This window comes from Python bivittatus, unplaced genomic scaffold (assembly GCF_059951505.1).
Source record: "Python bivittatus isolate LINGU-HERP-01145 unplaced genomic scaffold, Pbiv_v1 ctg000020_np1212, whole genome shotgun sequence".
NCBI classification, from domain to species: Eukaryota; Metazoa; Chordata; class Lepidosauria; order Squamata; family Pythonidae; genus Python; species Python bivittatus.
This window is the reverse complement of record NW_028277030.1, coordinates 48,003,457-48,030,260: the sequence shown is the minus strand read 5'-3', so window position 1 is coordinate 48,030,260 and position 26,804 is coordinate 48,003,457. Positions and strand designations below refer to the sequence as shown.

Sequence of the window (26,804 nt, the reverse complement as noted above, 5' to 3'; positions counted from 1 at the left end):
GTGCACTGTGTTGCATAGCTGAAGATGAATCTGGAAACATACACCGACAATCTCTTTGTGGTTTGTTGTTGTGATGTTTGGGAGTAGGAGAGAGGCAGAAAGGGCAGAAAGTATACTTTAGGCTGAAATTGCAACTGCCATCTAGGCCTATTCGAGACATTCCCTATCTCAGCTGAGGGACATTTTTAGAAGAAATGTGGTGTGTGAACAATAAATAGCCTGTTGCCCACAAATGGCAAATAGTGGACAAGTTGTTTGCTACTTCAAGCGATGCTCCTGAGAATATAATTAAAAGAAAAATGTAATTAAGTTTCTTTGCCTACCTTTTTTTATTACAGGCAAGTTATCTAATTAATAAACTTAGTATCTACCCAGCACCAAAATGGAGAAGAGAACAGACTGAGGTGAACCCTACAGCAGGTAGGTAATGATGCTTTTTAAAAACAAAGACAAGAAACCTGCCTCATCATTGAAATAAAACAACAGCCTTTAGTTCAGGGACTGTGGGCAACTCATGCATTCTCCTCAGGCAATTATTTTCAGGGAAAGCAATGCGCAGGACAACATAGTAGAGAGTTGGCCATTAGGATGAAGAGGAACAAGGATTTGGTACTTAGAAATCTAGTACCACAGAATGTATGATTTGGAACCTTAAAAATCACCCAGTTCAAACATCACCTCAGTGCAGGAATCAAACCATCCTCAGCTGATGACCATCCAATCCCCATTTGAACACCTCCAGCAAGAGGTTGTCCCATCATTATTCTAGGCAAATTGTTCAATGCTCAATAGTTCTTGGCATCCGAAAATTCTAATATTTAGCTCAAATCTCCTTCCTTCTCCAATTTTCAAACCATTGGTCCTTATTTTGTTTTCAGGTTCAGGAGAGAACAGGTCTACCTCCTCATTCACCAACAGACTTATAGTCTGAGCTAAACATGCTCAGATCCTTTAATGGCCTCATAAAGCTCAGTTTCCAGATCCTTTATCATTCAGGTAGCTCTTCTCTGTACCTGTTCCAATTTCTCCAGGTCACTTTCAAAGTACAGTGCCACCTGGACCTGAACACAATATTCCAAGGGTGATCCACTAGCAAAGAGTAAAATAAAGCTTTTACTTTCCATAAAGTAGAGGCAAGGCTTCTGTTAATGTAACCAGAATTGTGTTGGCCTGTCACAAGGCCAGGTCTCTGTCATGGGAGAAATTTAATAATGTGTTTTCTTTTCATTATAACTGCCAAAATTGGAATATTCTCAAGATTCTGGAGCATTGCTTAAAGTAGCAAGCAGCAAGATGCCTTTTTATTATACCTTTATTAGTCCTGAGCTATGTTCTTCCCTTTTCCCAAATCATATTATAAAAGGCTCTCTCCCTCTTCTGAGAAAGACAGATGCAAAGAAGGCGTGAAGCAGTTCTACCTTCTCCGTTTTCTCTGTTTTTACTTCCCCATGTTCTCCATGCAACAGAACAGCCTCTTTGATTCTTCTTATATTTTATATTCCTGGCAGCTCATATCATTGTGGTATCTCTTCCCTGCATAGGGCCAGCCAAAGGCGCTTTGCTGTCTGAAGATAATAGGCAAGATTGCGCCTATTAAACTGGATAGGCAAGGGAATGTTACCTCAGCAGTGGAGATATGGCTGGGTCTTCCCTGTGCCTAATGACAGCTCTGCGTCATCTTTGCACTGGCTTAAAGCAGAAATGCGTGGTCTGTGTGTAGTCTCCAGCCCCATTTTGCAAACCCCAGAACTCCCAGGGATCATGCCATCAAAAGTGGGCTGCAGAATTGCAAATTTCAGCAGTATTTTAAAAATTAATCTGTAAAGCAGGTGTATTAAATTTCTAGGAAACTATACGCATTTATTCTTTGTAAATAAATAAACATTAAAAATGAAAAGACCCCAAATATCGGCCCAGCCCATTCTGGGGATATCACTGTATCACATGCCCATCTTCCATCTTTAGAGGCTCGGGGAGCAGCAGCAGCAACAACAACCACACAATTCCCAGATGAAAAAAAGTTGCCACCTGACATCACATGGATAAAGGAACACGGAGCACACATACTTTCATGTCTATAATTTCTGAGCGCAGCTTATCCTTGAGAGAGAAAACGTTCCCCTTCTACTTTAAAGGAAAAGAGAGAAGGAGCGAGATGGGATTTATAACTACCTTTTTCAGGCCTGTGTTCTTGGTTTGAAACCTAAGGATTCATTTCACTGGTAAAGGAAATGTCCACTTCCATTTTTAAGGTGCATGAGTGAGAAATTTGCTGTTCCTTTTAAAGCTACAGAGGAAATCAGATCCTTGTCCAATAACATCTACCTGTATTGCGTTATTTTCAGTATTTTCACAGAAAGGTACACTTTCAGATGCTTGTGCTGTGATGTGCACTGTAGACTGATAGACATGTGTTGAAATACATGGTATCCATTCCATTATACCAGCCTTCCTCAATCTTGAACTTTCCAGATGTAAAGTCACCCTTAAATTGAGCTCAGCCTCCTACGGACCACAGGAACACTTCTGTGTTGCTTTCTTGGTTACAGTTCAAAAGCGGTTTTCTATTGCCTTCTTCACTAGTACACTTTTTCAACTTCCCAGTTTAAAATTTAGCCCTTGGATTTTCTAGTAGACTCCCATCCAAGTACTAACCAGGTGTCACCCTGATCAGCTTTCAAGTTCAGCCAAGATCAGCTAGATGCTGCCATCTACTGTGAGCTCTCATAATTTCCAGCCAGCATGGACAAAGATAATACCTTTGGGGGAAATAGGCAATTGTGTTCTCAAGATAGAATATCTTGGTGGAATAAGGGGTGAACTACAGAAACTCACATTATAATGACATAATCTTTACAGGAAATAATATGCATGTTCAGAAGGGTTATTTCAGCTTCAGAAATTAGGGCAAGGGGATCTTTTGCTAGATCCCCTTCTGCTGCTGGTATCTGCTTCTGAGACCTTGTAAGCAAACATGTTTGTAGTTTCCCCACTCCCCTGATCTTAGCTTGCAGATATGACTGTCAGGAGAAAAAGGTGACATGGGGAGGCAAGTACTTGGTGGAGACTTGAACTGCTTGATCTCAGAAGGGATTACAACTATTTGAGAAAATGAAGCACCCACATTTAAGTTCCCCTTCTTTTTTAAAAAGAGTACCTCTATCCCTTGAAAAGATGCAAGATTTATACTGTGTGTATTGCAAACATTTTGCAAAGAGAGATTAAGCCCTTTATTCCATGTTACTGTTCCAACAATCTTTGAAGCCCCTCCTACTGTAGTCAAAAACCAAAAAGCTACTCAAATTCCCTTACTTCCTATTTAGTTTGGCCCATAAATCTGCTTATAAGTGAAATCTAAAACATGTTAATATTTAAACCCACTCTATAGGGCCAGCCTGTTTTGATTTTGAGGCCGTTTGGATTCTATTGATATACGAGTTGAGAATAAATTGATCCAAATGGGCCCCCTGGGCAGTGTGTGTACCTATTTTACACTCCACTATTGTTTATTTATGTGAATGAGTCTGTGTGTTTGTGTCTCTCTGTGTGTATCCCCAAATTCCAGCACACATTTCCAATTCTTTCCAAAGTTTGGGTGGATGGGTGGAGTAAGTCCAAACTTATTCCTTTCCTGATCCCTTTTTCAGGCATGCCTTCTTTATTCATTTCTGCCTTAGGGACTGCTGCCTCGATTCCCCAAAGACAGGTAGTTTCACGAAGCTTGTACAAAAGCTGCTTGGTGGCCAAGAGAAAATTATTACAGACACTTTTTTCCTCATGATCTCCACTTCCCAACCCACCTTTACTTCCTTCTCTGTCACCATGGAATGCATCCCCCAAGGTCATTTTGATTGTCCTAGTTGTTTGAATCATCTCCAGCAATAAACAGATAGATAAATATTTCTTTTTAATTGTGTACACTGCTCCGAGTCACATGCTATATACATTGAATGAATAAATAACAACATAAATACCACAGTTAATTCCTCCCTTTTGCCATGTGTTTTCCAGAAGTTTTATCTGGAAACAATGGGAGCCTACCACATTCCCATATGATCTCCTTCATTTTAACCACTTGTAAAAACCTATCCCAGTCTTGTAATGCGCAGAATCACAGTAAGTACCCTGATACTAATATTGCCTTCTCCAGATGGGAACCTTATTGGGAAATGCATATTGAACTGAGACAAGGATGTTTAGACACCTCAACAGCCAATACTGTGTTGCTTGATATCTGTGTTCAACTTCCTTTCTGGGCTCTTCTATAATCTCAGTGGATTACCAGCCAGATTTCCAGCACATGGGGAATATTTTCTTTTTCCCCAATTAAGGGCAGCCAATCATAGTTTTGGCAGAAGGGAAATCTTGTATTAGAACACCTGGAAACAGGAGAGACAGGATATATGGGGCAGGAAGAAAGTTAGCAGCAAAGGAAACTTTGATGGATAATGTCCAGAAGGAACTTAAGCTCCATGGGGACTGAGGAAAAATATTGAACTATCTAGCCAAACTTTGCTTTACAGGGATGAAAAGCAAATTGAATTTTATATTAATTAATAATTGGTCCATATCAAGAAATCTAAAGTATGGTCTTTCCATGAATCATGTGCATGAACTTATCTTGTTCATCAACTGGCCATTCATTCTGAAAGTAGCAAAGCTGATGATTAGGGTCAAAAGAGCCTTAATTTCACTGCCATCTGAGCTTTAAGCAGAATTCTACCTCTTCAGTAAATTGTTATACTTCCTGGCTATTGCCATATTTGAGCAACACAGGTATAGAGTCCTTGCATCATAGCAGTTGCTGTGGGGCTCATGTTGTGGGGGAGGTCAAATGTTAAGTGCCAGAGCACTTTTAGCTACTTTCATGCTGAGGCTATAACTTTTAAATCAACCTCTTTATTCAGATTAATCTACCTTTCCCCAATCTGGTGCTCTCCAGAAGTGCAGGCATTTGGGGAAGGCTGATGTAATATATAGAAGCTGCAAACTGAGTCACATACATGTGAGAGGGTACAAATGATTCTTCAGAAAAAGCATTTAGAGCATCTTCTCACTGAAATTTCTTTAATGCAGAATGTAGATAGTGTGTGTATTCTACATACTGAGGTTATAAAAATCCTGTTTTAAATTCTCGTTTTACTAAGGGCCAACTTCTTTTTGCTTCAGTGAAAAATCCAAGTGTTACATATTTTTTGCCTAAAAGATCTAGAAGTGGGATACTAGAATTCAGCCACATTTTACTTATTTACCTTTCTTTCTCTGCATGTGTTTTTCCAAGACAATGAATTCTATGCACTGAGACCATAATTTAATTGCTGTGATTTCAATAAAGAAAGTCCATCACTGGATCCAAGGGCTTTAGATATCTAATGTCCTATCTCCAAACTCCCCTTTCTGAGGAGGATTGTTGAGACAGGATGGCCGATCAGCTGTATAGCATCCTAGACGAAGCAGATTAGGTATGGGGCACAGACATTACTGGATGCTCTCTTGGATGATCTAGGTTGGGACCTGCATGGGAGAAGGGTACCCCTCCTTGTCCTGCTAGCCTTCTTGGTGGCTTTTGATAGCACTGATCTTGGTATCTTATAGACTTTCTATAGGCGCTGGGAATTGGAGGCATTGTTTTGCAATGCCTCCATTCCTTCCTCAGTTGGGCAGTTTCAGTCTGTGATAGTGGGGGAGGAGAGTTTAACTCTGATATTTCAGGTGCCACAGAGGTCCGTTCCCTTGCCCTGCCTTTTGAACATGAGAGAACATGAAACTGCTGGTTGAATTCATTTGGTAGTTCAGGATATGGTGTTATCAGTATACTAATGACACTCAACTGTACTTTGCTACTCCAGCTTGAAAGGGAGATGTTACTGATGCCCTTTCCCAGTGCCTGGGGGAGGAGGGAGGGGTATAAGGATAAATGGGAGAGAACAAGCTGAAGTGGAACTGTAGTAAGACTGAGTTGCTGTTTGTCCATTAGGGTTCTCAGGCAGGCAGACAGGCAGGCAGGCAGGCAGTCATGAAGGAGCACGTCTGCTATTTGGGGGTCCTTCTGGATCTTTGGCTCCTGCTTGATTAGAAGGTGAAGGCTGTGGCTAGAGGGGCCTATGCCCAGCTATAGCTCATGTACCAGTTGTTGCCATACCTTTTGCAACAGGACCTGGCTACAGTAACTGATACTCTTGTCATCCCTTGCCTTGACTACTGGAAAGTGTTTCACATGGGGCTGCCCTTAAAGACTAGTCAGAAAATGCAACTGGCCTAGAATGCAGTGGTTGCAATACTTATTGGTGCTTTCTGCTGGAAGGATATAACACTGATTTTGCAGGCCCTACACTGTTTATTGATTCATTTCTGGGTACAATTTAAGGCGTTGGTATTGATTTATAAAGCCCTTCATAGCTTGGCACCTAAGATACCTTCAGGACCAGCTGCTCCAACCAGTCCCAGCCCAACCAGGTGGAACAGCTAAGAAGAAGCTTCTTGTAATCCCAGATTTCCAAGACGTTCAGGGGGCTGAGGCTTTGACAGCACTGCTTTTCCATGACAGCACCGTGGCAGCACCAGTAGAGATCAGGCTGGCTGGCCCCCTCCTTGCTGGTTTTCCAGAAACTTTTAAAGACAGTTGTTTTGGAGCACCTTTTCTTGAAGCTATACATGATGCCATTTTGCTTTCTGTTTCTTGTTTTATTGTTTGTTTCTTGTCATTTTTGTGTCCTTTTGTTTCTATGTGAAGGCTGGTGTGCTTATCATTATCATTGTTATGATTGATTTGATTGGTTTTAACCGCACCGTAAATGTTGTACTTTTTGTTTATATAATCTGTAAGCCACTGAGAGTCATTTGATTGAGGTGGGGTAGAAGAATAATAAGGAAAGGAAAGGAAAGGAAAGGAAAGGAAAGGAAAGGAAAGGAAAGGAAAGGAAAGGAAAGGAAAGGAAAGGAAAGGAAAGGAAAGGAAAGGAAAGGAAAGGAAAGGAAAGGAAAAGTATTAAAGCAACTGCTAAGACAGGGCAGGGAAATCTGTGGTCTTCCAGATGTCACAGAACTACCACTGCAGAATCCATACAATTGGCCATGCTGCTGAGGCTGCTGGATGCTGAAACTCAGTAACAACCAAACAGCTACAATTTCCTTGTTTTAAGGTCAGCTTGGGTAGTTGCAGTACCACTTACCTAACATGTCTGCTATTGCTAAAGTCTGTGGAATAAAATGGAGGAGACTCCCTTTATAGTGACCTTCTTTCCTTCTTCAATGCATATGCTTATCTTGTCTGCCCATCAGATGGCAGATCTATGAACAGATTTGTGTGTGTGTGTGAGCCCTCCCAGGTAAATCAGGCAGGAAACACAACCAGATGAGCTAATTCTATTTTATTGTTATGCTATATTAATAGAATCTTGCAAGTCTGAAAGTACAAATCTCCCACCACCCCTATTTACCTCCTGATCAGTTAGGGCGGGGCCTTTCTAAGTTTCTTTCTCTTGCACATTCCATTACAGCATGTCTCCAATCATAGATGTTTGGGAATGTCAATATTTTTGTAGAGAGAACAACTGTGTCAACACAGATCAGGTGCATCTGAAAACCATCAAAAGAACAATGAAGGTTGAAGAAAAAAAGCCTAGAATGTAAACCCACATGCACAGATTCATATAAGTGCTTTCCTGTGTGAAGCCTGACATGTGATCTCCATACCAGCTCCAGCCCATTGCTGGAGAAGCTACAGTAGCCATGGCCATCTGAAGCCAAATATTCAACTGCCTGTTTGACAAATATGATTGGAATCCAATCAAATGTACACACTTCTTCAATCAATGTGAACTATATATCTTTCTGAGACCTTTAGTTCTCCCACTAACCAACATGAGTAGGATTTATAATTAGCCTAACAACTGATAAAGCTGCAGAATGAGCAACACCCACCTTCTGATGCAGAACTACCTAGACTTGGACAACTATGATAAGTTGTAGCAAACCTGAGAGCTAACTTGGAGACTCCGATGAAACAGATGACTGCCAAGCATGACATTTCTCACATCTGAGAGAGTAAATGTATCATGGCCAGCTCTGACTCAGATTCAGAGCCAGAGTCTGAGGACCAGGTACTTTCAGAAGTTCAAGCAGAAGAGGAGCTGGGGCAATCGGAGGCACCGGATGAATAGCCGGCTGGGCAGATGGAGGAGGTGGGGCAGGGCAGCGAGCAACAGACCCAGATGGATCCAGTCTCCGATAACGAAGCAGAGAGGCTGTGACCACCCGATGCCAGAGTAAGACGTGCTGAGAAAAGAGCTCAGCAGAGATGCTCAGCGAGGCTACTCGTGAGAAAGGAATCTCGCCCTCAGAAATGAGCAACATTGGGGCGGCTATTATAAAAGAGGCTCAGCAAATAGGTGTTTCTTCGGTAACAACATTCTAGTTACTCTGCTTCCTGTCTTGTTTCATGAAATTGCTATCCTGTGAAACCTCAACCCGTACTGACTAATGACCTACGATCTTGGTGTTGACTTCAGACTGCACTTGATGACCCTTCCTCTGTGTTACTGTTAACAGGCAAGCCTTATAGACTTTGGATTTGTGGGAACTTTTTCTCTGTATCGTGTTTCCAAAGTAAAAAGGGAAACAAACTCCTTCATATGTGTGCATGTGAAGCAGGATCAGGACAAAATGTTTGGTGTGGAGCATGTTCCTGAGTTTCAGCTGTTAGATCAGGATGTGGACTGGAACGAAAGAAATTTAACTGAGCAATTCAAAGAGAGACCATGAGTTGAAATAAACTCAGTCATCAGGGCACCTCAGAGAGAGATTACATGAACATTGATTCAAGTCTGCTTCAATGGAAGTCTTAAAGAACAGCACAGAACAGGTAAGAAGAGAAGATAGCACTATTCTTGTTTGCTCCCTCCTCCTTCTCCTCCTCCTCCCTACCTACATATCAGAAAATTCAACAGTTGGTGCCATGTAGCTCAGAGCTAGCAGAGCTCTGCTATCTGCCTAAGAAGTATGCCAATGCATACATGGTCTACACCTATATTGTGGACAACCTGGACACTTTGCTTGTCAGTGTCCTGCTACAATCCTCCATTCTGAAGTATCAAGACATTATCATATTTATGGAGAAGGAGGGCATTTTGGAAGAACATATTCTATCATCTAAGGTGGCATTTGTTCTCTCTTGGTCCAGTTATAGATGATGGGCAAACAACAGGTGAAGCTTTACATCTAATAGAGTTTTCAAAAAAAAAAAAAGTTCCTATATAAAATACCCAGCAAGATCATTTACCTATCTATCCTTCTACCTATGGATGAGGTAGACTAACCCAATTCATGCCTCTACTTAGATACCACCATTTCAGGCCACCAACTTCTACCATTTGTCCCTGCTGCCAAATGCATCCTAGCCCTAGTTTATCCCAGAAGTCTCTTATTCTCTCCAGGAATTTCAAGCTGCTCAGTACCTCTTTAAGGATCAACTGAATCATGCTAAAGCTTCCTACAAGTACTCAGTTGACCATCATAGTCATGAAGACCCTCCCCATCATTACTGAAGGTCACACCTAGCTTTCTACCATATTTTCCCCCTCCATACAACTATTTAAGCTAGATGTTAAATTTATTGGACCATTTCCTATAATTCCATAGATCAGTCCTGTGACCTTTTATCTGCAGTTTCTAGTCACACTAGAAAGTGCATCCAGTTTTTGCCATTCCCTCCTGGTCCTAGAATACCTCTAATCTAACCTTTGTCCCCCATGCATTTCTGCTCCATCAACAACCACAACTTTGGAGGGGGGAGGGGTTCAGGGAAGAGGAGAATTCAAGGTGGAATTTATTTTAAACTCACAGCACAGGTGGGGCAGAATGAAATATTTGATTCTTTGGAAGGACTACCTAGACACTTACTATTCTTGGGAAGTGGCAGATGAATATCCATGTACTAAGTCTTCTGTGTCAGTGTCGTTTGCAATATCAGCACAAGCCCAGACTACCTTATCATACAATCAGGCTGTTGAAGGGGAAGGGACTTGTTTGGAGACACATTTGTGAGAAAGAGAGAATTCAATCCTCTGAAGATGAGAGAGAGAGAGAGTTCTGGAAGGTGGACTCTCTAATGAAAAAACCAAAGATATGTTAATACCCTTATTGCTGCTGTCTGGTTTTGAAGGAGGTAGGGATAGATAAATCTGAAAAGGGGGAGATCTCATCAGGTTCAGTTGAAAAAGAAATGGAAAGAGGAACACGTCTCCAACCCCCCACAACCAGAAGGAGGGAAGGGGAGAAATACTTGACACATCCAGACTCAGAGGGGGAAGAGAAGGAGAAATTAGGGGAAGGAGTTGGTGTAAGGAATGAAGCTGGCGAGGCAGGAACCAGCAGTTCCAACACTAGAGAGAAGTATTATGTCAACGTAGGTCAGGTACCTCCCAAAATCATCAAGACAACAGCCAATATTAATTGACTCACAAAGTTGGGAGGAAAATGCCTAGAATTTAAAATTAGAAGCACAGACCTATATTAAGACTTTGCCTTTGATATAAGGCAATGGTCAAATGTTATCTGGGTATATGGCTTCATTCTTGTCTGCAATGAAGAGACCACTCTTACTATGTTTTGTCAATGAGCCTTTTGCCTAGTATGCCTATTCCTGAATAAAGGGATAAGTGTCCAGAGAGCCAAGATTTACAGCTGTGACTGCATGTAGTCTGACAAGTTTGGCAAAACTTCAGATGGAATTTATTTTGGAGTACAGCAAAGCGCCAGGAATCAGAGCAGAATTTTCACTGACCTTTCATCTAACAAACAGATTTCTTATAATGCTGGCATTTGTGCAGCTGAACAAATCATTTAGAGTATAGCATCTCATCACAACACATTCCTTACAGATAGGTGAATGTGTAAAGCAGCTTTATGAAGCACCCAGTTTGTTTAACACAACTATAGATAGCTGGCAGCTACTCAGGATATTGAACAATATCCTGAGATCTTTTATTTGGAGGTAAAAAAAAAATCAGATTTGTGAAAATTTATAGTATAGTAAAGATGCATTAGGAAATTATGTGAGCCCAAAGTGAGGTAGCTCCGTGTAATGCTTTAAAAAGTACTAGAAACTAGTATTTTCTAAGATATTAAATACTTAGATTTTACAAACAACAAATTAGTAGGAGTACTACATTTTTTTCGAAAATATTGTTACATTTTAATATATACTGTACTTAAATTGTTTAATATACCTTATTGTGATGATAAGCAATCATTCTTGAAAATACTCTTCACGATATTTAATTTATTAAATATGTAAAGTCACCCAATTCAAAACAACTCTGGATAGCATACAATATTAAAAACAGATAAAAAGTACAACCCATGAAAATCTTTTTTTTTTTTTTTAAGAGAAATGCTTTTAGTTCATGTTTTATTTTGATAAAAAGAACATCTGAAAACCATGAAAAGCATTCTGACTCTGCAAAAATGTATGTTTTAAGTAGTATTCTTTCATTACAACATAGGAAAAACAATGAAAACTGAGAAGTTGAAAACTGATTTCAAAAAATCTTGTATGTAATAGTCATGTGCAAAAATTACTTGTAAAATGCAGGCTTATGTGAGGAGCAAAAAGGGCACTGAAAGTTTTATAGGAAATTGCCAATCATTTGTAGAGTTTTGGAACTGAAAACAGGATTAATGCTCAGGATGTGATTCTCTGACATGTTTGCGTTTATGTAATTCTGTGTGGTATAAATACATACTGATGCTTTGTGTGTGACATTGTATTTTGTTATACTTTGTAAATTTAAAATCTCTGCATAATTTTCTTCTGTGCAGAAACATGACGATACAGTTTTGATCTTGTGGCTTGGATACATCACAGCCTCAAGATTTTTTCTGTGAGTGATGGGTCATCAGTTGAGGAAAGATAATTTATAATCCTCTGCATCTGCAGATGTTAGAAAGCGAGAAGATTACTTCATTATGAAAAAAAAAACACAGTCCTTATAAAATGATATTGTAAGAGAATAGTAAGCCAGGCTTAAATGTGATTTAGATGGCCAGAAGAAAAAACAACAAACTTTATATGACATAGTCATTAGCTGAAATGCTTCATTAGAAAGGATTTTGTTGTTTGGAGATAGCCTAAGACTATCCATCCATCTATTACAATATAAAATACTGAAAGGCTATTTTTAAAAAAAAAAAAAAAAATTCTGTTTAAGGTTTTCTTTTAACAATTTAAAAGATCTAGAAAACACTTGTATAGAAGAGCTAGTATGTCTGTAGTAAGAGAAATTGATGAGATAGATGTAAATGTGTCTCCAAGGTTGCATCAGCCCGCAAACTCTTCTGGGGAATCACTGGATCAGACGACAAGCCAGTTGGTCAATTCTGTTGCAACCAACGGATCAACATCTGGTTGATCCAGAAAAAAAAAAAAAAAGAAGTGGACCCTGCACCTGCGGGAAAAATGAGAGGAAGAGGAAGAGGAAGGATTAGCATAATTAATATGCCCAAACCCAGAGATATCTCTCCTTACCACACAGAAAAAACCCTGAAAATCCATGGTAGGTCCAACAGATCTGGATTATACAAATCTGGATGATCTCCAGATAACAACCAAGAGATCAGTATTTGCTATCATCTAGTGGTCATACAGATTTTTGCTTTTCAGATCTAGTAGCCATCCAATTTATATCATTCCATTAACTACTCTGATCCTTGGCCATGCAAAAGGCTCCTTGCTCCAATAAAGGTGGAGCAACAACAGTCTGATATGAAGCATCCAGTTTGGAAGGACATAATCATTACAATCAGTGGTTCTCAAGTCCATTAAATTTTCCAATTCATGAATGTGGATTGATTATAAGCCAGGCAGGGTTTACCATGAAGTTCCTGGCATCACAACAATAATGTTCCTGGTATAATCTTATTTTGGAGGTAGCCTAAGTCTAATCATTAAACAGGTACACCTTGGCCTCTAAATATAAGGGTAAAGCTCTTGAAGAAATCCTTAAAAAAAAAAAAAAACCTAGCTCTGGTAGGAAGTGGAGGGAAAAGAGCTTTCAGTTCCAGCTTGACTCTGAATGTTGTGCTTGCAGCTGTTAACATAAACAAGGAATCTGATCTACAGAGCTCTCAGCAGGGCTCATGTACTTGTATCTTTTGTTACACTGGCAGCAAAATATGCATAGCAATAAGCGGGTAGTTTTAGCTATTTGCTTCTGGAATATTTTTTAAAAAATCAGTCTTTACTCTTAATCAGGTCATATCCACTACCCAATTTAACAGGATCTATAAAGCTAAACATTATGGTCTATATTACTTAACAGTTTCCCCATATTTCTTTCAGTGGAGGAAATGGATTAGCATTGGTTCACAAGAAGCCTTGTTTCTGTGAAGCGTGTATGTGTACAAGTGAAATCAGCGTGGAATTTTTATGATGCAGCAGATAGCATATTAGATCTGAGTTTTGGAAATCTCTGGGTTCAGATTTCCACTTAACCAGGAAGCTTATTAGCTCATCTATCTTAACATAGCCCACCTTATAGGGTTACTGTGAGAAAAAATTCTGAACCTGCTTGAATTTAGTTAAACGTCTAATTATCTTAGAAGAAATATAGACTCTTCCTCAAGGGATCATTGTAAATTTTTTTTGGGGGGGGGGAGTATTTATTTCATTAAATGAAACAAGAAAAGAAAAAGGAGAAGCAGAAGGGGAATGGAGAAAGGAAAGGAAAGGAAAGGAAAGGAAAGGAAAGGAAAGGAAAGGAAAGGAAAGGAAAGGAAAGGAAAGGAAAGGAAAGGAAAGGAAAGGAAAGGAAAACAGCAGCAGCAACCACAAAATGATACATGCACACGTGCACACACGCACACACACACAAAAATATATTTAGTTTTATGCAATAGTTTCAATAAAGGATGATGGTATTTCATTGTAATAAGCCATACAAAATCTATGTCTAGAATCAAAACCGTATATTTACTCTATTTTCAACTAATCTTTAGAATTAGCATTTGTTTCACTTTAAAAGCTAACAAATACATGACAGCAGAGGCTTTTGTGGGTTGCAATCTACTATTATTTGTTGAAAAAAGCTAGCTTAATAACCCATGGACTGAAACTGCTTTTCAAGAAACCATAGTCAAGACAAACTTCAGTTTGCCAGGTTTGGCTCACCCAGCAAACTATAATTGATCAAAACATTTCCAGTCTCTATATATTTAGTAGGTACTACATTTCTAATATACATTCTATACAGCTTTATGCATCTGAGAAAGTCAATTCTTGCTCATGGAAGTTCATGCCACAATACATTTCTTCCCATCTTTATGATTCTATTAAACTATGTTCTTTTATTCTAACTATATAGAGTTGCCCATTTAAAGATTCCCCCACTGCCAAAGTTCATCTATCTAGTATTCAGGAGAGGGCCTATGTGTCCTTCAGACTGTGAAATGCCCTTCCAAGTGTATGGATTCAGCTTTCATTCTCCGACTATTCATGAAAATGGCAAAAGGTCTTTCACAAAGCTTCTGTTGGCTGAATGGACGTTGATTTCAATGATGCTGATTTGTCTTGATTATTTTAATTGCCTTGATTTTAATTTAATGATTTTAATTTTTAACCTAACATATTATAATTTAATTGCTAGACGTCACTGTGAGTGTTGTATAAACCTAAAGGCAGGTTAATAAATAAAAAAATAATTCACTGAATGTGATTGTACTACTAGCTACTTTGAAAGTCCTTTTTGGAAAAGGAAAAAAGAGTCAAATTATTTTAAAGGACTATGTATGTACCCTCAGTTTTACGCACTCAAATTTTTAGCAGCATGTTCATCTGAACAGCTATATGAAGTAGTACTTCAGTTTGGTGTTGGGGAAAAGGTATTCCTAACAGAAGTCTAAGACTGCATTCAGAGTAAATTGCACATACGTGTTTTTTAAAGTGTTAATGTGTTAATCTGCTGGTGACTTGATCCAGGCAAAATGCCATGATATTCCACATGAGCAAAATACCACGGTGGCTGGAAGTTTCATATAAATATTACCCACTGTGTTTCCCCATTTGAAGTGTTGTACTTGTCTGTTAAAACCAACATGCTGAAAAGAGTGTCTGGAGATAAGCAATATTATTACATTTAGATTTATGAACTCAAGATAAAAACTTCATTTTTTATACATAAAATGGAATGGAATACCAGTCTTGTTCTTTCGTTTGCTGCCTGTGAATAATTCAGCCATGCCTTGCAGCAATAAAGAACGCATTATAAGACATTTTTTTACTATAACATTAGTAAATGTCCAATAACATTAGGCTGTCAGTCATGAATAGAATCCAAAACCAAACAGTGAGCAGGTGAGAGAACAGACTGGGTTGTGAGGAAGGATCCTGATTTACAGTGAAACAGACCTCATGCTAAATAAAGTAGTTCATCCATCATCCAGAGAAACTCATTAAACAGAAAACAATCTCCTACTGAAGAAAAGCAGTTTAGGTGAATCTGGTCACATATGCTGCTTCTATTTGCAGCAGAGGTCTCATGAAACAAATGGCTGGGTTTTATCCATTTGTATGCATGCTGCAGCACAATTCTACACATTGTCATAGGTAGGGAACCACAAACTTATGGAATGCATGCAGACTCTGAAGTCCTCACCCATCTAGCATACAATCTCTTACCCAGACTCCATCTTCCTAGCCATTGGGTTGAGCAAATACCATCCTTGGCTTCAGAGGAATATATAGCCAAACCTGGCCCAAAGGTTTAATGGAAGGAGTTGTAGTCAGGGGAAGATGGTTAAGCATTAATCAGCTCTCCCCCAATGGCAATTAAGTTTGAGAAATTTAAATTCTCATGCCTAATTGCAATGAGGGAGTTCAGAGTTGGGGTATTTTGGAGGGTGTGTGTGTCACAAATGGAGAGATCATTATAGCCATCTCAAATAAGTCATCATGATTCCACATGGCCAATAGTCTGTGCATGAACTATGATCATTAGAAACAAGATGAACAGATAAAGGCTTGTACCTTAATGACTCTCTTCCATGAGGTGGTTTTCCCTGCTCTTAGGTTACACACACAGTATTGTTAATCACAAATATTATATGCAAACAAGGACTGAGGTGATGCAAATTTCCCAATTTCTCCCACTCCTCCTTGGAAAACCCCCTTGTATTTTCATTCATCCTCAAAGAGGATGGCAAACTTCCTTGCTATTTTGGCAGCAGTGTGGCAATTGTAGTAGTGCCATTGCTCAGCTGTTTGACCTTCTTCCAAGCTGGTTCCAGTTGGTATTGGTTGGAGGAAGGAGAAAGGTCCAGCCCTAGACCTCTGCACTGCAGAGCGCCTCAGGGCTTGATATTCTCCCACTCCTATTTAACACCTGCATTAAGTGCTGGATGAAGTTATTTGTTGGTTCCCAATTAAATATCATAAGTATGCTGGTGATTCTCAGTTGTACATCTCTGTCTTTGGCTGTCCAAATGATGCCATCAAGGTTCTCTCCCAGTGTCTGAAGGCTGTAGGGACCTTGATGAACAGGCTCCAACTCAACCCTAGCAAGACCAAATGGCTGTGGTTCTTAGGGTCCCCCAGATCTGGAAATGTTCCATCCTTGATGAATTCATTTTTCATCTATAGCAAATTCTATAACTACGCCATCTGTAATTCCACAGCATTATGTTTTATTAACTTTTGTCCCAGGCTAATATTATATTTCAGGACTGCTTCAACTAAAACCTGCTGGAAAAAAAAAATCTGGTAATAGTAATATTATGACACAACTAATGACATGGACTAAATATACTTTTCCCTCCTATGAATTTCTTAAAAAGAAAACAAAGCATAAAGCCAGGTGAAATCCATAAAAATTACTGTATTCTGTTCAAAAACGTTGCCAACAAAAATGCAAAAGTTAAAGCTTTAAGAGATTAGAATTTGGGGTCAGTCACAGATCTGTGCAAAATGATTTTACATTAAAGTATAACCGCTTCTATTAATTAAATATAGTCTTCATCCCCCTTCCAGCTTTTAGCGTCTGTACCTGAAAGGAAGACCATACTGAATTTAAGATGACTTCCCCAAGAGAAACAGATAAAAAATACTAACACAAGCCTCCATTGCAAGCAATGTCCAGCTTCTCACCACAGCCATCACTTGCAAACCCTGGGAGAACTGTGAAGGAAGGAGTGCTCCCAGACTATGAACCTGCTCTCTCTGGCAACCCCATCCCTGGCAAGCTTCACTTCATTCTGAAAGTAACATTTTTTTCCTTACCACCAGAACCTCAAACTTTAGTTTCAGCTTGTTTTCTCTCATCCAGTCCATTGTCAAAGTTAGACATCATTCAAGAGTGCAGCCCAATTTCCAGAAAAGGCTAATCCCTAGCATTCTCATGTTGGCTGACCATCACAACATTCAGAGAGGATCGTTTTTGTAGGTGTGAAATTTGGAGACAGAGACAGATGAGGCTTTATAAATCTCTGCTCCAAGCAGTCCAAATTTCACAATCCATTCAGCCGAGCAGGGAACACAATCGCCCCATCTTCATGATATTTGGTTTATTCCAGGCAATTAGTTGGTCATAGCATGGAGATCCAGCCAGGATTTCTTTTCATGTTCTTCCGGATGGCTTCAAGAAGCATTTTTCCTCTTCCAGAGTTAGTATATCAGAGAGAATTTTGTAATCCTAAAAAAGGAGCAAGAGCTCTGTTGCAACTTCTCTGGCAGGAAAAAATAAAAGGCAGAGATTATGGCTAAGAAAATGAAGTAGTAGAGTTGCATTTGTGGCACAGGGGACATGTGTGGGGACCATCCATCAGAAATGATGCAAATCCTAGGGAATGGAACCACGTGGTACCCACTGTCTATTCCAGTGTTTCTCAACCTCAGCAACTGTAAGATGTGTGGACTTCAACTCCCAGAATCTCCGAGTCAGTATGCTGGCCAGAGGAATTCTGGGAGTTGAAGTCCACACATCTTAGTTGCTGAGACTGGGAAATACTGATCTACTCTAGCTCAGCAGAGGGTGCATATGTGTATAAGTGTCAGATGGAAGGGTTCAGTCCAGAATGGCTGCCCAGGCCAGTTTGTTATATGAGAAAGTGGGAGGAAATATAGCCTGGGCCTCTCCCCACTTTCTTTCACTTGTTCATTAATATAATTATGCTCATGCCTTGTAAATATATAAAGCTGGGGTAGCCAGTTAACAACCAAAGATTGGCTTTTTCTTTCCAATTCAGAAGCAGCATCCATGAACTGCAATCATACCGAAACAGAAAATGGCAGCAATATGTTATGTTCTAGGATTTGGAGGCATGGATGGATTTAGGCAAGCTGACTCAGAAAGTGGCACCATCTGGCCCACCAAGTCTAGGCTAGGAAGCTTAACTCAGACCTAGTTAGTTCTTGGTCCGGGGAGTACCAGGGAACGGCAGAACAAAAGGTAAAGCTGGGAATTTGAAGGGAAAAAGAAAAAGAAAAAAAATTACCACTACCACACTGTTGCCAAGAAACCTGCTTGGATGTGTCCACAAAGTTACCAGGAATCGAGTGCAACTTTTATAGGCAAGTTAAATAGACAGCAAATGGAACAATATTTACAAACCTATCAGGAAAAGCAGGCAGTTTTCAGCTGGGCCATATGGAGCCTCCCTAGGCTACTTTGCAATCTGTTTGTGTTTTGTGCCAAACAAAATCTTGGGCTGTATTGTAACAAAGGAAAAGCTGGGCTCCTCTCTCAGCCATTCATTGCAAAGACTCTTGAACTTCACAGCAGAGGCCGAGGAAAGAAACGAAGGCTGCTAGCGAAACATGGCTGTTGGTGGCCCAAAGAAATGAACGCTCAGTGAGAGGTCAGTTGGACCTCAGAACAAAAGAACATAAAGGCAGGAAAGTTTCAGACGCACTGTGATGACTGTTCAATGTGACCTGGGGTTAAAGTAACCCCCAACTCTGCCTCCACAATGGCATGAAAAGCAAAGGAAATAAAGATTCACCTTCTCTCATTTTTCTCATGCAGGAAGAAAACCACTAAGCTGAGCAAACAGCACAGGGAGGAGGAGAGCATATTTATAGATGGACCAGCACCTAGACAAAGCATTAAGGCACAGAACTGCAAGCAGTCTGTTCCTGTAACAAAAACTAACAATCCACTTATTGATTGCCCTTGCAGTTTTACAAAATATGGGAAGGCTAACACTTTAATACCTTCCCCTGCCCTCACCTCACAGTGCTATATATCAAATTTAGAAAGAAACATGCGCTTCTGGAATTGGCACAACCATGCTTCAAATAATTCAGATCAAGGGATGCCCACCATTGCCCACCATTTGATAATGCAATATTATGGCTATGCATGATTTAGAGAGTGCGGTTAATAAACTTTTTCAGATGAATTTGTCAAATGCAGTGACAAGCCTGGCTGTCTCCAAAGGAACAGATCTAATGGAACTGGAAGTATCTGCCAGTGTGAACACAGATATACTGTATAATATAATGGGATTCTGTAGGTCAAGCAATGCTCATAGACAGGCTCACAGAGGCAATGGATTTAAGCTCGGCCCCTTAATCCCCACAGGTGTTGAATAGACATGCTTTGTCTTAAAGATCCACACTAGGGGTGAAGGTAAAAATAGGAAAAGAGGAGTTGCAAGAAGCATATTTGTAAGGGGTTTTACATTTTCTGCTTGCTACAAAGTGTTGTTCGCCTACAAATAATATGTATGCTTTGTATTTCTGTGTTGCCTTGGGAAGAGAGGGCTTGTGTTCAGCAATGTTTTGCACAGGGAAGTTGGGTTTGAAAAATCAGTACTAAAAAACAACTGTTCCCAGCAGCTGCTTAGAACAGTGAGACTGTCCAGGAAAAGCCTGACAAACTGCACAGCATCTTAAGAAAATAATCCTTCCAAGGAGTGTGTGGTCATTGGTGCACCTGCAAAGGAGGCTTGTCCAAGAGAGAGTGTCTTCTAATGTCAATGAGAACAATTCATGGATTCATTCTGGAAGCTTTTTTTTTATATGACCACATTTACACAGATGTTAATCCCTGGAGTGCAAACCCCAGAAGAATAACCCTTCCGTAATCCAAAGAGCATGAGAAAATGAGTTCAGATCAGGAAAGCTATTAATTTTCATGTGTATTTAAGTAAGCCCTTATTTTCCCTGATGTGCATATATTGATAGGCTGTGGTTAATATTCCTAGGGCATTACTTGGAACAATACCATTCCACAGAAAATAATATATTGTTTTCCGTGAATGATGCCATAAGCATTTTTTTTTTTAAGAAACTTGAGCTTACTTCCAGCTGGGGAACTTTATTGCTTTTATTGTACTTGTGAATGAATTCATCAAGGCAGAGAGATAATAGTGGTGTTTTTATTCAGGGTCAAAACTCCTGTCAGCGTTTTGGCCTGGGACGCAGGCTTGATACCACCAATGGTATATATCCCTCACAATACAGAATATTCCTCACAGTACAGAATACAGGATATATACTGTATTCCTCACAATACAGAAGCCAGGCCCATCAGCTTATTCCAGTGGGGTGCTTCAGAGGCATGTAATTCCACTGAATCAATGGAACTGTATCTCTTTAGGAAGACTCTGAAACATTCTGAAAAAAACGTTCAGTGGAAAAGTAATGGGAAAAAATAGCCACAGAGGAACTGGGTTTTGCCCTCTCTGGCTATTTTCTAAACAGGACTCTCCCAGATTAATACCACGATAAAGAATTTGCACCAACTTCTGAGATGTCATAAATTAGCCAACTCTTTGGGACGCAGAAAGAATTTGGACTGTATTTTCTGACCCACCTCTGGTACCTCTCCTGTTGTCCCTTTCTGATGTTGGGATTCCAGTTTCAAAATAGATTGGCCTCAGAGGCACAAAGGCAAAATGGAGTTTTTCAGGACTGGATTTCTCCTTTCAGAGCTAACGCTGTCTTTTTATAATACTGACTTGGAGAGAGACTAAGTGAAGTTGTGTGGTGATGGGATGCATACACCTACACCCACACCCACCCACTATAATGTGATTATAGGTACACATATAGATTCACAAACAGAAAATAGATCTACATCTATGCATATGCATATGTATGCATATGTTTGTGTAAAAATGAATCTGAAATATACATACATCTTAAAATGTCACTCAAATTAAGTACCATTCTTTTGAATTTGGATGCAGTAATAAAAATAATTGATGAAAGAAATTGTAATCTATCATGTTATGAGTTACAGAATATACAGAATTAGTATTTCCAGACAAGAGAACAGAACATATTCTTCCAAGACAATAGTTACGTCGTCTTACCCTGAAGCTCAACTCTGAATGACAAAACAGGCTTGTAATTCCTGGTGTTAGCTCTATTGAAGACTAGGGTTTGTTTTGCTTTAGCTGCAACGAGAAAAAATTATTTTTGTTTTGGTTTTTAAAATTTGCAATAAAAGGACTTTCCACATAATCCATTATTATTTTGTATTTTAGATCTTTTGGCTACTAAAACAGTGGATATATGGGATATAAATTTATTTAAACAAATCAAATAAGGAAGCTTCCTTCAACCAGAATCAACCTGTCTGATATCATCAATTTGAGAAAAAAATATTGGTGGCCCCTCACTATTGGGAAATTAGAGGGACAGAGGCTGGGAGAAGATGATTCTCTCTTAGGTCCTCCTTGCTAGGGAACAGTTTACCATCAGAGATCAGGCTAACTTCAACCCTGTTGGACTTCTGGAGGCCAGAAAAAATAGAGTTCTTCCACAAGTCTTTTTAAAATAGAATTGTTTATGTGTTCTAGTTAATTTGTCATGATTGGTTGTATATTGTTGCATTATGACTGTTTTTCTTTGTAAACTGCAGTCACATGATTGCAGCAGTTTAAAAACAAAATGTGACCATAAAAACGGTACTTTTGCTAAATTCAGATGTTCTACAAGGAATCCAAAGTGCTTGATAAGCCACCTGCCCTGGGAACAGCCATTTTGAAATAAACTTAAGAGTAGTCCATAACATAAATTACTAAGCATGTAGAAAATGGACCAGGCATGAATAATGCCAAGCTCAGAATAACTGTTTTGAGCATTCTGTATTTGAAATGATACTTTTGTGCCCTAAGTCATGGGTTGGCAACCTTCTTCAGTGTAGGGGTCAGAGGCCATGCCACTGCCACTGCCATTTCTGGGGAACATGTTGCTCTGCCCATGCCACGATGACTGATGAAGCTGTTGCCAAAACAGCCACCCGAGGAGACAGTGAGCTCCCTTTCCCACTCTCTTTCAGGCTGGACAAATATATATCTTTTGGGACCACGGGTCAGATGATTTTGGGTGGTGGGTCACATCTAGCCCATAGGCCATAGGTTGCCAACCCCTGCTCTAAGTCATCCCTGTACACATAGCATGATGCTATCTCCTTCCAGAGTAAGCAATGTTATACAAAGTGCAGGAAAAAAGGGTGAAAAGAAGTGGGCAAAACAAATTAAAAGCAGGAGATAATGAATATAATTTACTCCAATACCATTCATAATACTTCTCTATAGCTTTCTATCCTTGCTTCCACCTCATTTATACACTGCCTCCTTTTCTTCATCAAATTTCACACCTCTCTTTGAGTATTTTATCAGCCCCATACAACCATGACTTTCTCAGTCTTCCCCTTTCAGCCCATTCACTTATCTCTCACATATTTATTATTGTATTTAATCTTCATTCATTCTCTCTATAGCAGTGTTTCTCAACCTTGGCAAGTTGAAGATGGATGGATTTCAACTCCCAGAATTCTCCAGCCAGCCTTGGCAAGGTTGCCAGTCCACCCATCTTAAACTTGCCAAGGTTGAGAAACACTGCTCTATAGGATCAAACCTCCTGCATACTTCTTTGTTCTGGTCCCTCACATTTGTATTCAATCCACATTCATTCATCAACCATTCGGTCTTGAACCAATCTTTTCTTGTCTTGCCACATGCACTTCTTAAATTATCCATTCCCAATGCATTCAATTTATTATTCTGTTTCTCCTGACATGATCAAGTCTCTGTTTCATATAAGAAAGTAGGGAGAGAAATATTCTTATTCTCAGCCATTTTCACTTCTTTCAGTAAACAGGTCACTTTTAAACTTTGCATGTCTTAAAATTTCTCATGTTTATATCTTTAATATTTGCCCAAAGTATATAAATTCATCTACTTGCTGTCATGTTTTCATTATCATCATTTTCATCATTTCATTATTTCAGTCATTCACTCAATACATTAATTTTCAGATCCACATTCCTAATTGCATCAAAAACAAACTAACATTCTTCTCAAATCAGTTGGTTCTCAAGGAAGAGCATGGCATCACTTGCATGTGATGCTGCTGTTGTGCTGCCTACTAGTCTTTTACACACATGCATTAAGTAGAGTCCTCTTTGCTTTAAAGAGGCTTGTCTTTCAGATGTCCCCCTTGTCTTCCACCAACTTGCTGCTCAAGCAGCTGCTTGAAGAACAGATGGACATGTAGGCTTGTGAAGAAACACAACCGTGTGACCTCTTGACCCAGGAGTGGCTTCATGACAAACCTCTTAAGCATGGATACAGCCATACTGAACTAATTGATCTTATGTTCTTGGAACTCCAGGAGAAGATGGACTCTGAGGAGAGCAAAGCCTTAGCAGCTCAACTTTATGCCAAGAATAAAGCTCTGGGGCAACATTCATGCCTGCCAGTCTGTGTAACTCAAAAGAGATGGTCATTAGCTCTTGGTTGTGGAAGTGGCCTATGCTGAGGTAAGGAGACTAGACTGCGTTGAGGAGGGGCTGGTCTATCCAGCAGATGCTTCTTTCCTGGCAGCAATAGCAGCCAAGGCTCCAGTTCTGACATGGAATTCTCCATGGTGTCCCGAGCATGCTAACTTGCTTTTGGAGCAACAGGTACGTTGTTTGGTGCATTGCCAGAGAGAAGAGAGCCCCTAGCATGGAAAATTCCACTCTGCACTCTGAGAGGAAAGTGAGAATGACAGACACATTCTTCCTTTTGGGCAGCCAAAGCTAGAGTCTCTTGTGCACCAACCAGCATTCTGAGTGGGGTGTTTTCCAAGGTAAATGACATGGTGACCTGCACAAGTCCTCATTTCAAAGGCATTCTGAAAGCTATGCATCAAAAGGACCCAGGAACATGCACAGTATGCACTTACATAAAGCTGAAAAAGCCAAGGCAATTTTTTCTCAAAAAGACATCTCCGTATGTTGGTTTTAGTTGGCTGGTTGAAGTTTAGCTTTTGTGTCTATTGATGTAGAGCTTAGTGTCGGTTTGATTGCTTTGTTGAGGCTTTGGTGAATAGGCTTACTCTTGTGCCTTGCTGATACTAAGTTCAGGATGCATTTAAGAACTGGAAAAGACTACCTGTATCAGATTCATTGTTGGGTGGTAAGTTCGTGCCTTTGATGCTTGTGTTTTGGTGATGAGCTTCTTGTGTTTATTTAAATGCTCATATTATTGGCAGAATCTGGCAAAATAATAGTAGTAGGTATGGTTTCTATTGTTTCATTTTTTAATTAGCATTATTCATGTAGTTAAACAGCACTGTCCCCACTCCCACCCCTATTTTTTTCAGCCAGCACAGCCAAGGCTATACAATGTTTGGAAATATTTAAAGAAACCTTATATTATAGTAATGGAAGTGGCTACCTGGGTTGAAATGTTCAACCCAGGATGTGCTAAACAATTGCTAATTCAAAAAAGCTGATAAGAGTAACTCTTTCTCCTATATATAAGATCCAGGACTTCAGAATACTCTTTTCTCTTTGTTTAAAAATATATTTTTTAAATTATATATAATAAGAAACACATTTTTTTCAAAGAAAAAAATGCAGTAAATGTGAAAAAGGGAAAAAGAAAGAAAAGGAAAAGAAAAGACAAAGAAAAAAGGAGATAGAAAAAAGAAAAGAAAGAAAACATGGAAAAATACATAAAGAAGTAGCTACGGCAGTTATACATATATTTTTAATCAAACCTCTCTCTCAAGATTACATCATAATTCCCTTCTTTCTATAACCTATTCTTTCTAATCATCAAAACCATAAGTCACAAAATCATTTTCTTTTTTATGCAAAAAGTCCATAAGGGGTTTCCAGTCATTGATGAATGTCAGTAATGACCTTTCTCTAATCAAAGAAGTCTGTTTGGCCATCTCAGCAAGTTCTGTCAATTTCACCCAGCCATTCCTCCATGGTGGGTAATGCCGAATCTTTCCATCTTTGTGCATGTAATAATCTCGTTGCAGTAATCATATATTGAAAAAATGTTCCATGACTCTTTTCTAACTGTCTATCCATCAGTCCTAAAAGGAAAAGTTCTGGCTTCAACTGAATATTAATCTTTAAAATCCTCTGTATCAATGTGTGTATTTGAATCCAATTTTTTTTAGCTTTTTTACATGTCTACCAAGCATGATAGAATGTCCCTTCATGTTGTTCACATTTCCAACATATGTTTGGAATGCCTTTATGCATTCTAAATAATTTCTCTGGCGCTATGTACCAACAATACATCATTTAATAAAAATTCTCTTTAAGATCATAACATAATGTAAATTTCAACCCTTTTGACCACATATTTTCCCATTGATCCATCTGTATATTATTATCAAAATTCTTAGCCCACTTCATCATACATTCTTTAACCTGTTCTTCTTCCATTTCAAATTCAACAAAAATGTATACATTTTAGCAATTACATGTTCATCAGTACACTACACTTCAAATTCTGTCTTACTTGTTCCATACATAAGTCTTTTTATCCATTTTAAATCTTTCTGATAACTGTAAATGGGAAAGCCATTGACAACTATATCCTTCTGCCATTAGTTGCTCTCTTGATTTAATGTTATATTCTTCTTGGTGATTCCCCAATAATTCTTGGCATGTTAACCATTTGTCTTTGCCTGTTGCTTCTCTTCTGTAAAATGCTTCTTGTGTTGAGATCCATAGAGGTGTTTTCAGGCACAGCCTGGGTTTATATCTATTCCATATTCTCAATTAGACTATTCTTTTTTCTATCAAAGCCACATGGGATTTGTATGCATGGGATTTTTTTTAACCATCCATTTTGCCAATCTTTCTGCAAACTGGCTGGCTAGTAGTCATCCCTAGTGATGAAGATTGTTACCTCAACTACTCTTGTGGCTCTGTCAGCCATTCAGGGTAGTCCAGACTAGGAATCCATTGTCATGTAGGTCAGTACTACTTTTATTGTATAGCTATATTAATAGAATCCTGCAGATCTGAATACACTTCCCCCTCCCTCCCTTTGTCTTTGTGAGAACTAGGGAAGGTCTTGTCTGAGGTGTTTACTCAGGTTACATTCCTGCCCAAGACTCAGTTCTCTTTTATCCAACCTTTGTCTTGGTAGTGGCTCTTCCTCCTGTCCCACAAGGCCATTCCTTCTGCCTTCCACAGGTTCTCAATTAAAAATCAATGGAGCAACAGGGCCATATCAAGTTCCCATTGTTTCCTGTGGTCATAATAATCAGAACACTTCAAATTTTCTAATTTATGTATTTTTAAAATGTGCACCCTCCCAGCAACACAGGGAAAACAAAGCACTCAAGCTGTGTTGAATTTTGTTTCATCAGAGCATAGCCAACAGATATTTCAGGTGGGGCTGCTTTGTTTTAAATTTGAAATGGAAAATGTTTGCCATGTTATATGTAACCCTAAAGATCCCAGTAAAGAAATGAAAAATTGGGTAAAGAAATGAAAAATTGGTGGAGGGGGTAGAGATTGAGATTTTCCATTGATCCTTCACATCTCTAGAAAATTTAAGGT

General features: G+C 39.3%; 1 long non-coding RNA gene across 4 annotated transcripts in view; it reads right to left on the bottom strand.

The window, feature by feature from the left end:
* Positions 1-11,215: 11,215 nt before the first annotated feature.
* The window catches only part of LOC148217053 (uncharacterized), a 43,289-nt gene continuing 27,700 nt past the window's right edge, over positions 11,216-26,804 (bottom strand). For 3 of the 4 annotated variants that reach the window (XR_015795703.1, XR_015795711.1, XR_015795705.1), the window contains 2 exons: positions 21,310-21,393; positions 11,216-17,715 (listed from right to left, as the gene is read on the bottom strand). This is a non-coding gene — a long non-coding RNA (uncharacterized LOC148217053). The remainder of the gene's footprint in view (positions 17,716-21,309; positions 21,394-26,804) is intronic. The other variant, XR_015795706.1, reaches the window with a different exon arrangement.